Here is a 12,966-nt window from a genome sequence, read left to right as displayed (position 1 = left end):
TTGAAATCCGTCAACTCCCTTCACACCCACTGTGCTTCTCTGACTTAGAACACAGAACGAGAGTATTTCAGGAAAGACTCGCTTAGGCATGTGGAGGCATTAGATACCACTTTGTTATCTTGCTCAGTTTTTAAAATCAATTTCTCCTCCTTCCCTTTGAAGAATTTCCAGGCCAATGACTTCCTCACCTTATCTCCCTATTCATACTACTATTTGGTCTAGGAGTTACTTAATGAGCATTCTGCCCTGAAGGTGCAAATTGAATTATATTTCTATCCCATATTTCCTTAACTCTATACTTTAGGTTTAAAACAAACAGTTGCATTCTTTTGTCTCATATTAATATTTTGGGACTGATTCTTCTCTCTCATACTACTGTAAATCAGGGGGCAACTGCTCTGGAAGCAGTAGTTATGTCTGTGTGAAACCCAAATGACTTCTTTGGGAGTTGAGGGTGCTTAACGGATCAGGTCTGTGGTATTCTTTTTGAAGTAAGGTCATTTCAGTAATGACTAAGAGACAATATAGTTAGATGGTTGCTTGGTGACGGGTGTGTAATTATTGTGGTGGTTCTCAGTCCAGTTCCTTTGGATAAATATTCACCCTCACAGAACACATCACCAACTGGCAACTTGTTAGAAGCCTGAGGAGAAGCTGAGGACTGAATTCCGCTCTGATTCAGGGATCGTTGCCACACATTGCTAAGGCTGGCTGTTGGGGGAAGCTTGCACTGCCACTGCCCAGTCAGGGGAAGATAAGACTTTAAGCTGTATAGCTGCAATCTGACCTCTTTCACAGGCACTAAATTCACCAAAAAATATAATAGAAGAAACCAGAGTGTGGCCTTAAAGATGACAGGAATTTAACAGTATTTCTTCAAAAGAGACTTTTGATGAAGATGAACTTTACCTGGACTTTTAGCCACCTTGGAAAAATAAAGAAGAGCAAGGGTTATGAAAGAAAAATTAGACTTCTGCTTCACTCATCCTGTCACTTTAAGCAGATATTGCACTTGTGTTTTAAGACTGGTTTTTATGTGGCCACATGATTGTTTGACTGAAAAAAATATACAGTGCCAACACTGACAGGAAGATCTCTGGCTTCAGCCATTTTCTGGTCATATGAAAATTATTCTGACTGATGAAATAATAAAGTTCTTCACTGGAAAGCTTATGAGAGTGATATGCCTCAGGCAGAAAAGCAAAATCAAATTGCTATCAAGCCAACATTCATTCATAATACACGTCGCCTGTCCCACTCCATCCCCATTGGGAGAAGAATGAAAGGCTGGTCACAAGGCTTTGGGCTTGCAGTCATAGGCCAAAAGGGGATTTAAATGTGGGCACTGGAGAGTGCCAATGAACACCCAGATCATGACACTTTACTTCTTCTGAGGTCCCAGACTGGTCAGTCCTACCTTTCAGTCTGAAATCAAGAGACAGATGTAGCGGTCACACACATTTTGGCAATAGCCAGACTTTATAACACAGTACACTTGCCAGGCAGCTGCAGGGACGCCAAAGCTGACAGAGGGCAGGTTTCAGCTCTGTAGAGATTGGAGCAGGGCATTCTCAATGACGAGAGAACAGGAATGGAACTCTCTCCTGGAGATTAGAGTGAGCCTGGCTAAAGCTTGACTACTTTTATAGCACAGTGCAAAATACCCCTCTTGGCATCCTTTGATCATGAAAACAGACAAGAGAAGACATTAAGTACTGTGTGAGTATTCTGAGTCATAGAGGCTGAGTTTAGAGTAGTGAAGAGCAAGGTCACTTTATGATCAAGCTGAATGCAAGGTTGTAATTTCTGTATTTGGAGTCTGGACACTACAGTTATGGGGGCATTAGAAATATGATGGGTAGTTCACACTAATGATTAGTGTGATACTTCCACCAACAAACAGATGCCAAATCCTGTTCCCTTTTCCAAAGAGCTGGAAAGGCCTGCCTGCAGTGGAACCACATACAGGGGGCAGGATCTCTATAGCAGCTTCCTGCAGCGAACCATCACATGTGCTAATGCATACACCCATCCTAATACCTACAGAGAACGTGAAAGTTATTCCAGGCCTGAGGCTGGAGAAGCCTTTTCCTCTGCAGAAACCCACAGTGCCAGACCAGCGCTTCAGGCAGAGTACTCAAATTTGCCCATGCATTGAACAACAAAATAAAAAATACACTGCAGCAAGAAATGTACTTTGTTCACTTACTGTGATGAATGTCATTTAGTTTTGATTGTTAAGGATAGTTCAGAGTACAGTAGAACCTCAGAATTACAATCACCTCGGGCATGGAGGTGTTCATAACTCTGAACAAAATGTTATGGTTGTTTGGGGGGAGGGATAGTTCAGTGGTTTGAGCATTGGCCTGCTAAACTGAGGGGTTGTGAGTTCAATCCTTGAGGGGGCCATCTGGGGCAAAAATTGGGGATTGGTCCTGCTTCAAGCAAGGGTGTTGAACTAGATGACCTCCTGAGGTCCCTTCCAACCCTAACCTTTATGATTCTTTCAAAAGTTTACAACTCAACATTGACTTCATACAGCTCAAACTTTAATATGCAGAAAAAAACCACCTTGTAACCATCTTAATTAAAACAAGTGCAGAAACAGTTGCCTTACCTTATTTTTTTTTTTTAATTTTTTGCTTTTTTTTAGTAGTTTAACACTGTACTGTATTTGTTTGGACGGGGGGGGGGGGGCAGTCTCTGTTGCTGCCTGATTGTGTACTTCCGGTTCCAAATTAGGTGTGTGGTTGACTGGTTAGTTCGTAACTCTGGTGTTCATAACTCTGAGGTTCTACTGTATCTTAGGGCCTTAGCCTGCAATTCTATGGCTGCAAAACTGTCCTCCTGCATCTCTCTTTATTAATTATGGTTCTAGCCCTCAGTTGTGCAGGAGCCTTAAACTAATGTAAATTTTAAATCAGTCTTTCTGAGCTTGCAGACAGCCTGAAACAGCTCTAAAATATGTGAACTGTCCTGTCAGTGCTAACTCTGAAGCCTAAAGATGACTGTTTAAATGTCAGCACTGTTAAGTATTTCGCTTATGATCATTTTGTCAGAAACATCCAGGTAACGTGGCTACCCACAATCCTAAACTGCCTTCTATGTTTCCTTAAGTACCAAAAGCCCCAAATGTGACATACCTCCCCTTTTCCCCTTGACAACTTAAGGCCATTACACATTTTTAATACAAAATCAGCAGCACATTGAAAACATGGGAACAGCATCAAATAAACTGTATTGAATATCAGCAAGTAACCCTGGGATTACTGTATGCATTATTCAGTGTCACATCCAATGGAATGAGAACCTCCATTTTCATATTTAAACACAGTAGCCATGGAATTTCTAGTTGCTGCACCAGAATGCCACACAATCCAGGGAGCCTAGCTTCAGAATTTAGGTCCAACTTCTTACCAAGCAAACAGGGCCTTGGTCTAAATACTAGCAGACCTCACCACAGAATCACCTATCAACCTCTGCTCCTCCAGCAGGGAGAGCCTGCCTGGGCATGTGTGCAAATGAAAGTCTGAAGATAGTATCACAGTTCAGGGCAAATGCACCTCAATTCCCCCTCCATGGTCACTCGAGGGCACCCACTCTGGGCTTCCAGTTCTTCAGCCGTCACCTCTCTTGGGAGGAGACCTGTGCCGCTCTCCCTCCTGACTTGAGTTTTTCCATGCTGAACAGTTCCCTGCCTAAACTGCAGGTTTCCCACCAAGCTATACGACCTAAACAGGCCTGTGTCTGAGTTTTTGCTTTCTCCTCAGAGGCTATGAGCAGCTGAAATTGCCTAGAGTTATAAGTTACCACACTTATGGGATTATCCCGTGCCTTGTAATCAAAATGTCATCTTCTTCGGTGACTCCTGTATTCTTGAATAGGTGGGAAAATAGCTTCAGTATGAAGTTGCTCTGCCAACTTCTGTGCACTCTTCAGAACGTTTTGAAATCCCTCATCTGACTGGTAAGACTGTAGGTATGACTTTGCTTTGTCCAGTTGTTCCATTGCTCCACATAAATCAAGGTCAACACCTTGGAGTCTCTTGCTTACAACATTTATTTCAAACAGCATGTCATGCCACAACACTAAGCCACACAGAAATGTGAAGTTATGTATGTTTCTGGTGATTCCATTTCCCTCTGCCACTGTTCTCCCACAAACAGTTCCTGTCATAGCATTATCCTCCATAATGGCAACTATGGCATCATCTATCTTCCCGATTTGGTGTTTGATAGGCTTTATCGCCTCTACTCGACTTTGCCATTGTGTGGCACTCAGTGGGTTCAGTGTCAGAGAGGATGTTCCCAGATGTTGCTTCAAAAATTTGCCATCGATGAGTTGAGGCAGAGAAAAAAAAAAACACATAGATGCTTTGAATTACATTAAAAAATTCAGCAGCCTCACTAGAAGCTGATGCTGCATCACTGACCACCAAGTTCAATGAACGAGAACTGCATGGAGCAAAAAAAGCTCAAGGGTTTAACTCTCGGATCAGTGTCTGCACTCCTCTGTTCTTTCCTCTCATGTTGGCACCATTATCGTAGCCCTGACCTCTCATGTCAGCTATCGCAATTCCCGTATCTTCCAGGTTTTTAAGAAGCACATTTGTCATAGCAGTCCTGTAGTATCATCAATGTCAATACATTCTAGAAAATGCTCTGACAGTCACCATTATGCTCCACAATGACACAGGAGAGGCTGGTCGGCCTTGCAACCATCTCAGTAGAGCGTGAGCTGGCCCAGACTGTGGACCTTCAGGAAGCAGTTCAAATCTTTGCAACCAAGAGGGCATGGAAAGCACCAGTTTGATTATTCAAACAGAGAAAAATGCCAGTGTTTACTATGCAGACAAGAAAAGTTACATTTGCTGTTCAGGCGTTTGAAAGTTAAGTCTTACTTAAAATACCTTGTTCAAAAATGTTAAGTTGTACGTTCTCCAGTATTGGGGTAGGTAGCAGAGCAGTACCATGAGAGGAGTAGAACAAGAAGGCAGCAAAATTGAGACCTTTAAAAGTTTTGGCCCAAGTGAGGGGGCATGGAGGGGTCATTTGACCTCCCTGCCTCAGGTGCCAAAATGTTGAGGGCCGGCCCTGCACACAGCCCTTTCTAGGCAAGTACATTTATTCTTAAGGTGAAGGCATTACAGTGAAAACATATTAAAAACAATGAAGAAATGTACATTCAGGCTAATAAGCTTATCAGGGTCACCCCTCAGTCTTATAGTGCATCAATAGGCCAAATCCTTCCAACCCTCCCCAGGAAGGATTGAGGCCCTCCTTGGGCAGAAAGGCTTGGGTGTTTGCGGGATCAGAAAGAAGCCTCTGAGTCAGGTTAATCTCAGGCTATTTATCCAGAAGTCCTTTCTCTGCCTGTTGGGCTCTGGAGACTCCAGTTTGAACCAGTTTACATGAGCCTCTTCAGGTGGTGGGACCTCTCTGGAGTCTACAAGCTGAGTGAATTTGCCTAATCACCTCCCCCTCCCTCTCCCGCACTGTTCTTAGTTCCTGGAGGGCTGTGATCCCCCTCCCCCATGGAATTATATATGAACCCTGTATAAACTTAATACAGTAAGATGTCCCAAAGCTACTGCAGGAAATTGCCACGTCTGTCACAGAGAGGTGTGCAAATTATATTTACCTCCTCAGACTATGTCATTTATATAGCACCTTTCATTCATGGACTTCTGATTGCTTTACAGACATGAAATAAAGCTCAGACCTGCTCTGGGGTAATTCATTCTCTCTCATTTTACAGATCAGGAAACTGAAGCACAGAAATAAAGTGACATACTCAAGACTGTGCTGACAGTCAATGGCAGAGTTGAGCCTAGAACCCAGGCCTACTGACTGACAGCCTAGTGCCCTAACTGCAGAGCCACATGGCCTAAAAAAAGAACTGGGGGTGGGGAAGGGGAGAGTGTCACAGGGTCTGATCTATGCCCCAGCCCATCCTCTGGGAATGACCCCTTTAGTGTGTCAGGCCCCAAGGACCCACACAGTTCCACAGGAGTAGGCCCGTACCCTCCAAGACTCTGAGGCTAGGTCTACACTACCACTTATGACAGTATCTCTTAGGTCACTCTGGGGTGTGAATAAACCACCACCTTGAGCAACATAAATTACACCAACCTAAGCGCTGGTGGTGTACAACACTATGTTGGCAGGAGAGTTTTTCCCAATTACGTAGTTACCGCCACTCATTGGGGGTGGATTAAGTCAATGGGAGAGCTCTCTCCTGTAGGCTTAGAGCGGCTACACTAGAGAGTTTACAGATTGGGCCATTGGCACAAGTATTCCCTGTCTCTCTCTCTCTGTGGCTCCCTACTGTGAATCCAGCCAAGCCAAATTCCTCTGGGAGGCTTGTACTTTGCCCCTTCAGAGTGCAGTGCTCTCAGTGAGTAGTCACAGTGACACAGGAAGCCTTTTCCAAAACAAGATAACCAATTATGAGTCACCTGGCATTCAGAAACTTAAAGTCCAGAGGTTAACACAGAGAGGCAGAAGTTAAGCCATTGTCCACCCTGGTCAATCCAGTGCCCTGATGGGCCAGCCAAGTTGTGATGGGCTCCACCTCCATTTCCCTCTGTTCCACCCTTTGTCTGCCCTGTCCAGGCATCTGAGATCCTAAAAAAACCAAAACCAAACCAAACACACACACCCTTCTTCCACTTACCTGTCCACCTTGTTTTTCAGCTTCATTCACAAGTCCCACTTGTTGGGGTTTCCTGCTGTTAGGTATTGATTGTGGAGTTGTTGGGGCATCTCTTTCTCTTGCTGGACCCTATGTAGATTTGGGCTGGTTTCAGCCAGCTCGTTAATGATCCTATTCATTCCCCCCCCCCCCCAACAGCAAGGTGATACACACACCTCCTGTCTGCTGTGCCACTCCAGGAGCAATGTTCATGCTTTTGCACCCACTGGTTAGCAATGCCACATGCAGAGGGAAACTGAGGCATGCCTAGGATTCATAAAATTACGGAAAATTCCCACTTCATCATAGGGAGTTTATGGGTATGGATATTGTTTTCTATCCCCTGCACAGAACATGGTGTGACTATCTCTGAATGAAACAAAGGTGCTGAATGTGTCCATCACCACGTCCTGCTCAGACTTTCACTTGGTGGATTCAGCACAAGGGGATAGTAATGGTCAGACCTTAGTCTGTAAGAGTAGGTGGGATACTGTGACACTTAACATAGTTATACTTTACAGCAGGCATTGAACAAGAAGGGAAAATTTAATTCCTGGTTGCAACTAGTGGAGTTTTACCAGGGCTGCATTTGGTCCAAAAGCTTTTGGGCTCAACTACCAGGATCTGGGTACCTACATCCTCCCTCCCCTTATGAAGCAGGGTTTGTTTTTTAAAAATAGGACACCACCGCATTTATTAGCAACTCTCAGTACTCACTGTAGTACATACAGCAATGCATTTGTCATGCTCTATTTTGCACCATTAAAATTAACTAGGCTCCAAACTGGTAAAATCTTCACATCAAACAAAGACTAAAACACTACAGCCTTGCCGTCTGCAGATGATTTGTGTGTGTGTGTATGCACATCTCTAAAGCATGCCCATGATTTTTATGTCAAGCAAAAGAGAGTAAGGTCAGAGATTTCAGTGTATTTCAGATATTGGGGGTCAAACAGAGGAATAAGAGTGAATGGGGAACATTTTAAAACCTGAAAAGTGTCTACATTTTTGCACTGCATGGCAATGATCTCTGCTAACCTTGTGGAAGGAGACAGAGATGGATTTCAACAAAGTCTTGATGCTGGGAACTGTGGAGTTTAAACTACCAGAGCTAAGGAAGAAGAAAGATGATAGGGATCCTGGAGACTATCTGTGCACAGAGGCAAAACAGAGATCAGGGTGACATTTATCCAAGTCTGCACAAGGTTGTCCACACTACTTAAGACCCTCTACTATTTGTGAGAAGAGATATGGGCAGAATAGCTGCACCTGCTTGTGTGTTAACTTCTCACTAATTCTAATGTTTCTTCTGCTTAGTATCTGAAATACACTACTCTATTCTGCACACACAAGCTCAAAATCCTCCGTGGAGGAAGGGAACAGAGACAGTGACAGCCCCTGCCTGGTACCTGTAGTTGGTCAATACCATACACCAACCTTGCTCAAGAGCTTCATACAAATTCCTGCTCTGTACTCTTTGGGCTACAGCAAGAGAGGACTTGTGGCAACATCTTGTGGCCCTAAATCATTCATGCAGGTGTCTCAGGCACCAGAGAAGAGAGCCTGGAGAGTTAGCACCTGCTAATTATAACATACACAAGTACCTAATATGAGCAGAGAGAGCTTTCTGGAAAATCAGATCTCTGATTTCAAAGTATTTTTCCAATAGCTTTCCCCCTAAAGTCAATATTTTTCACACTGGAAACAGAATTTCCTACATTGTAAAGCTTACACTGTGTTGTCTTTAACTGTTATCCTGCTCTCATTCCTTAAAGTAAATTTCTCTCCTTCCCACCATTAATTATTGTCCACACTGTGCAACTAATTCACTGCAGAAACCAAATAAATGTACCTTTTAGAAACTGGCCAGAACTGATATTACTCCCCCACAGTCACAGTGCTGTATGCCTTCAACATGGAAACTGCTGTGCGCAACTAGTAACTGATACTGGAGTGCCATCTATAGCTACGTTACAGCAAAGCAAAGGACATGCATACTAGAGTTGCCTCCATGGGGTTTGATTAAAAAAAATAGGAGAATTTAGTACTGGTGACTGGTGCCACACTGGCACCCCTGGAAAAGGGTTCTCAGTTGAGCACAGTGTAGGTACACAGCAAAGCTGCCCCAACCCCGATCTGCTGCTGCCATCTCTAGAAGGGAGAGGGTAGGTCAGTCTCCATGGCTCATTCAGTCCCTGGCTTTTCTGCAAAGACATGTCAAAAGCTAGCTGATTACAGATGCCCACTAAGGCCAGAGGATTCCATCTTGTCCTGGAAGAGGACATGAGAAAGATGCCCCCACAGTGTCCTTCATTTTACATGCTAGAATCAAACACAGGTGCCCACAGCATAAGGAGAAATGGAAGTGGCAGTCTCTGTTTCACATAAAATCTCAATGCAGAGAAGGTAACTGAGCCTCACACACACACACACCATGGGCACATGCCCTGGCTGCTAACATGACAGTTTTCCAAGGGGATGTGGTGGAACTGAGTATTTGGTGAAATTTTACTGTGTTTACACAGTGTAATGCAGATCTGTTAGGACCATAAAGGGTTAATCCTGCTCTCATGAATACAGCCTGACTAAACAGGCTTTGGACAGGACCTATAGGGTAGATAGGAGCTGAGAAGGACAATGATTCTGTCACAGAGTAAAATAACATTAGTTGTGGCCAGTGAATCCACACAGCCACAGATCTACCGGTCACGCCCTTCCCCCAGGCTGCCATGAACAGAAGCATCAAGCTCTACATACCCCTAGCACAGTCTCTTTGGGGCTGACACCCCACCACTGCCACCACCAGAAAAAATCCACTATTTCTCTTCTACTCCAGGCTTTCTATAGCCCTAAGCATTTAGGCCATAAACTGTAACACTACACTATGTGCCTGGCTCTACCTGATAATAAATCAATATCTTTTAAAAAATTCACTGCCCAGACTCTCAGGGGACACAGACACACCTGGTGTGGGCAAGCAAGGTTTACTGGGGGGCGGAGATGTCTTTCTCTCCTCTCAATCACAGACTGCCACTGAGAAGTTCTACTGGAATATGCACTGGTAGTCTAATCAGAGTCACAGGGTTATTTAGTATCCATGCCCGCTCACTTTTTGCATCTTTGCTAAGACTCAAAAGAAAATTCATTGTGATGTGAATTTGGTGAGTCTCAGCCTAGTTTCTCTTCACAAAGGCATCAGAGGGTAACTTTTCATCACTATTGCCTTCATGCAAATTTGGACCAATGACCTACAGGTGCAAGGTTCTATATATTTCTTGCTCATTCACCATTTCCCATCTCCTCTTCTTGGAGAATCTTAGAGGCACCCTGTCTTCCAACAGAACAATTTACATGCTAAAGAGTAAAGAAACTGAGATTGTTTAAACATGGAATTAGTCAATGTTTTGGGACTTGTTTTCAGGCCGCGAGGGCTCCTGTACTGAATGTGGATACTGAAGGTTTAGGGCAAGCTACTGCAAAGAGGTCTTATGTGAAGGTGCTTCTTTGATAAAGGACGGGGGCATGCAACCACTAAGCCAATGGCTCTTCTGTAACAGCTGGCATTTTAAATCAGACACAGCCCACTATGAAAATATTACACATATATTGACGTGTAAGGTATTAGTATTAGAATATTCTCATCCCTTCAAGAAAGCATGCAATCTTATTAATCTAAAGAGTCGCTTTCTACACTTCACCTATCATTCCTCTTTGATCTAATTCATTACATTTTAAAAGTACCTGTTTTAAACAGAAGTATTACATAACACCTGAGTGAAGGAGTGGTTTTAGTAAGATCATCAACTCCTCACTTCGAATCACATACACATAGAGGTTTATGATAGACAGAGTCTGCATTTCCTTTGGGACCATTCCCTTCTTCAGCAGCTATATGTTGTACTTATCGACATTTGAGAGTTGAACACTGTGTTCTAGCAACTGGAGAGCCTTCAATATTTGCCTCTCTAAGGCTGGGTGTTGACTGTTTCCCACAAGGCTGTCAGAAAGCGTGTCAATGCTGGTGTCTAATAGTGTTCCTAGTGTATATGCTAAGGACTGATGTGTTATCCAGATCCTCCTTGTGATTTTTAGTAGATTAGCAGTTACTGGACCACGCAAGTTACAAGTACGGAGTGCTTTCTTTCTACAGTGCACAAGGGATGGGTTGAGATATGTCAATCACAGACCATGTGGGAATAGGCCAGGCAGTTTGTGGGAATTCTCTCTCTCCCTCCTCTCCTCCAAGGAGGTTCAGTTTGACTAACTAGAGTCCTCTAAACAGGCTGTTACTTTTAGATGTACTGCTTGGCAGCAGCTGTTTTGATTATCCAAGTTTTTGGCTTACCTATGCCTCTGGCAACAAACCTCAGCTAGGTCACTCCTGGAGCTCATAGTCTAGCCTAATTTGAAAGTAAATAAGAGGGTGGAATTTGTGCACGTACAATGATGAGATGTGCAACATTGCCTCTAGTTCAGAAAGACATCAGTGTTGTTGAGCTGTTACCAGCAATTTGGTTTACCATAGTGTAGTGCGAAACTCTTAGACAGGATAGTTAAAACAGAGCCTGTTGCACACAAAGCAGTGCAAATAAAATGGGCCCTATTTAGGGAAGGCAAAAGTTTCCTTTCTACCAAAAGGAGTATTTTTTTAAGTTGAGCCCAAGCCTTTCCTTTCCCTCCCCCCAGCATGCTTGGCTCCTGTCCCCAGAAGTCGGCTCCGTCCCGCTCCCTGCCCGGAGCGGCTGCCAGGTAGAGTGGCAGAACATGCCCAGGAGTGCAGGGAGCCAGCACAGTGGGAGAAGGAGAAAGCCGCCACCCCCTCCCCCCCGCCCCACAAAGGTAAAGTGAAGGGAGTGTCCGGTTTTTAAATATTACAAAGTTGGCAACCCTAGCTGAAGATGAAAGTCTTCTCCAGTAAGAGTCTGAACTTGTAAGCCACTTCCAAAGCAGGGAACAGGGCAGGCCCCAACTGGCAACAAGTAGCTGGAACACTCATTATACTAAACATCTCAGGCCTGCTCCTGCACCACTGAGGCTAAGGGGAGTTTTGATATTGTCTTTGATGAGAACGGGATCCACTGAAAACTCACTGCAAGGAAAACTGCTACATTTCTGGAAACAGTTTGGAAAACATTCTGAATTCTCACCGTAAATCAGGAATTGCTTTGATAGAAACTAGCCACAGAAAATGTACACCTTAGACTGAAAATTACAGGAATAGTAGTAGTCTGACCTCGGGCCCCCAGCAGCCAAGAAAGGAGCCTATTAGTAACTAATAGACACTGTTAAAATAATTAACATTTGACCTACCTTGAGCTAACTAGAATCTAGGCTTCAGTGGCTTCCAGATTCCTATGTGTGAAGAAAAGAATCCTTTTTGATTCCAAGCAATTAAACAAACAAACATTAAAGTGAGCGCTGAAGTAGGTTTTTATTTTTTTCTAAATTGGGCCCCCCATCTTCCCCACACACAGTGCCATCAGATACACAGGGCCTGTGCCCACAATTCCACAAGAGTTTATTTCACTCTCGTGGCCTCACATGGACAGCCCAACCTTCCACGTTGCTTCCCTGACTTTGTCTTTACTGCAGAAAGTCGTGTGTGTTCTTAACTCAGGTTAGCAGCTCGATTCAACCCTACAGGCTTTAACTCGAGCCGCTAACTTGTCCTCACTGCTATTTTAACCAGTTAGCTCACTGGAGTTAATAACCTGAGTTAAGTACATGCTTCCTCCCTCCCCCGGTGAAACACACCTTTTGCCACACAAGCCTACTAGCAGCTGTTAGCTGCTCCACAGCACAGGTACCTGTAAAGCCATACTAGAGGGTTTGCTGTGTTATTGCCCAAAGGTCCCAGCAATCTGAACTGGGTCTGGGCACAGTATAAACAGACTTTATTCCTATCCCAAAGATCTTATGATGCTGTAAGGAGCAATATTATCTTCCACACATTACCACATGCTTGGAAATCTATTAAGTAAGCCTATCAGAGAAAGGAGCTGCTCCCGGGCTCGACCACCCGTCTCACCACAAACCTGTGAAACCTTAACCATATAGTGTACCTACAAGTTTTCATGGCTTCAGAACAAAACCACCACTGAAGGATCCTCAGCATCACACCTAGACAGAGCAAAGGGTCAGACAGATTACCTGATCCAGTAATTTATGCCTTTGTACTCTGGAGCACAATGAGGCAACTGTCATGATGCTGGTGCATACAAGCAGAAAGTTATTTTAATTGAAAATGGACAGGGAAGGATAATAGCAAATGGA

The sequence above is a fragment of the Natator depressus genome, chromosome 13 (assembly GCF_965152275.1).
Source record: "Natator depressus isolate rNatDep1 chromosome 13, rNatDep2.hap1, whole genome shotgun sequence".
NCBI lineage: Eukaryota > Metazoa > Chordata > Testudines > Cheloniidae > Natator > Natator depressus.
The sequence above is the reverse complement of the archived record's forward strand: the minus strand, read 5'-3'. Positions refer to the sequence as shown.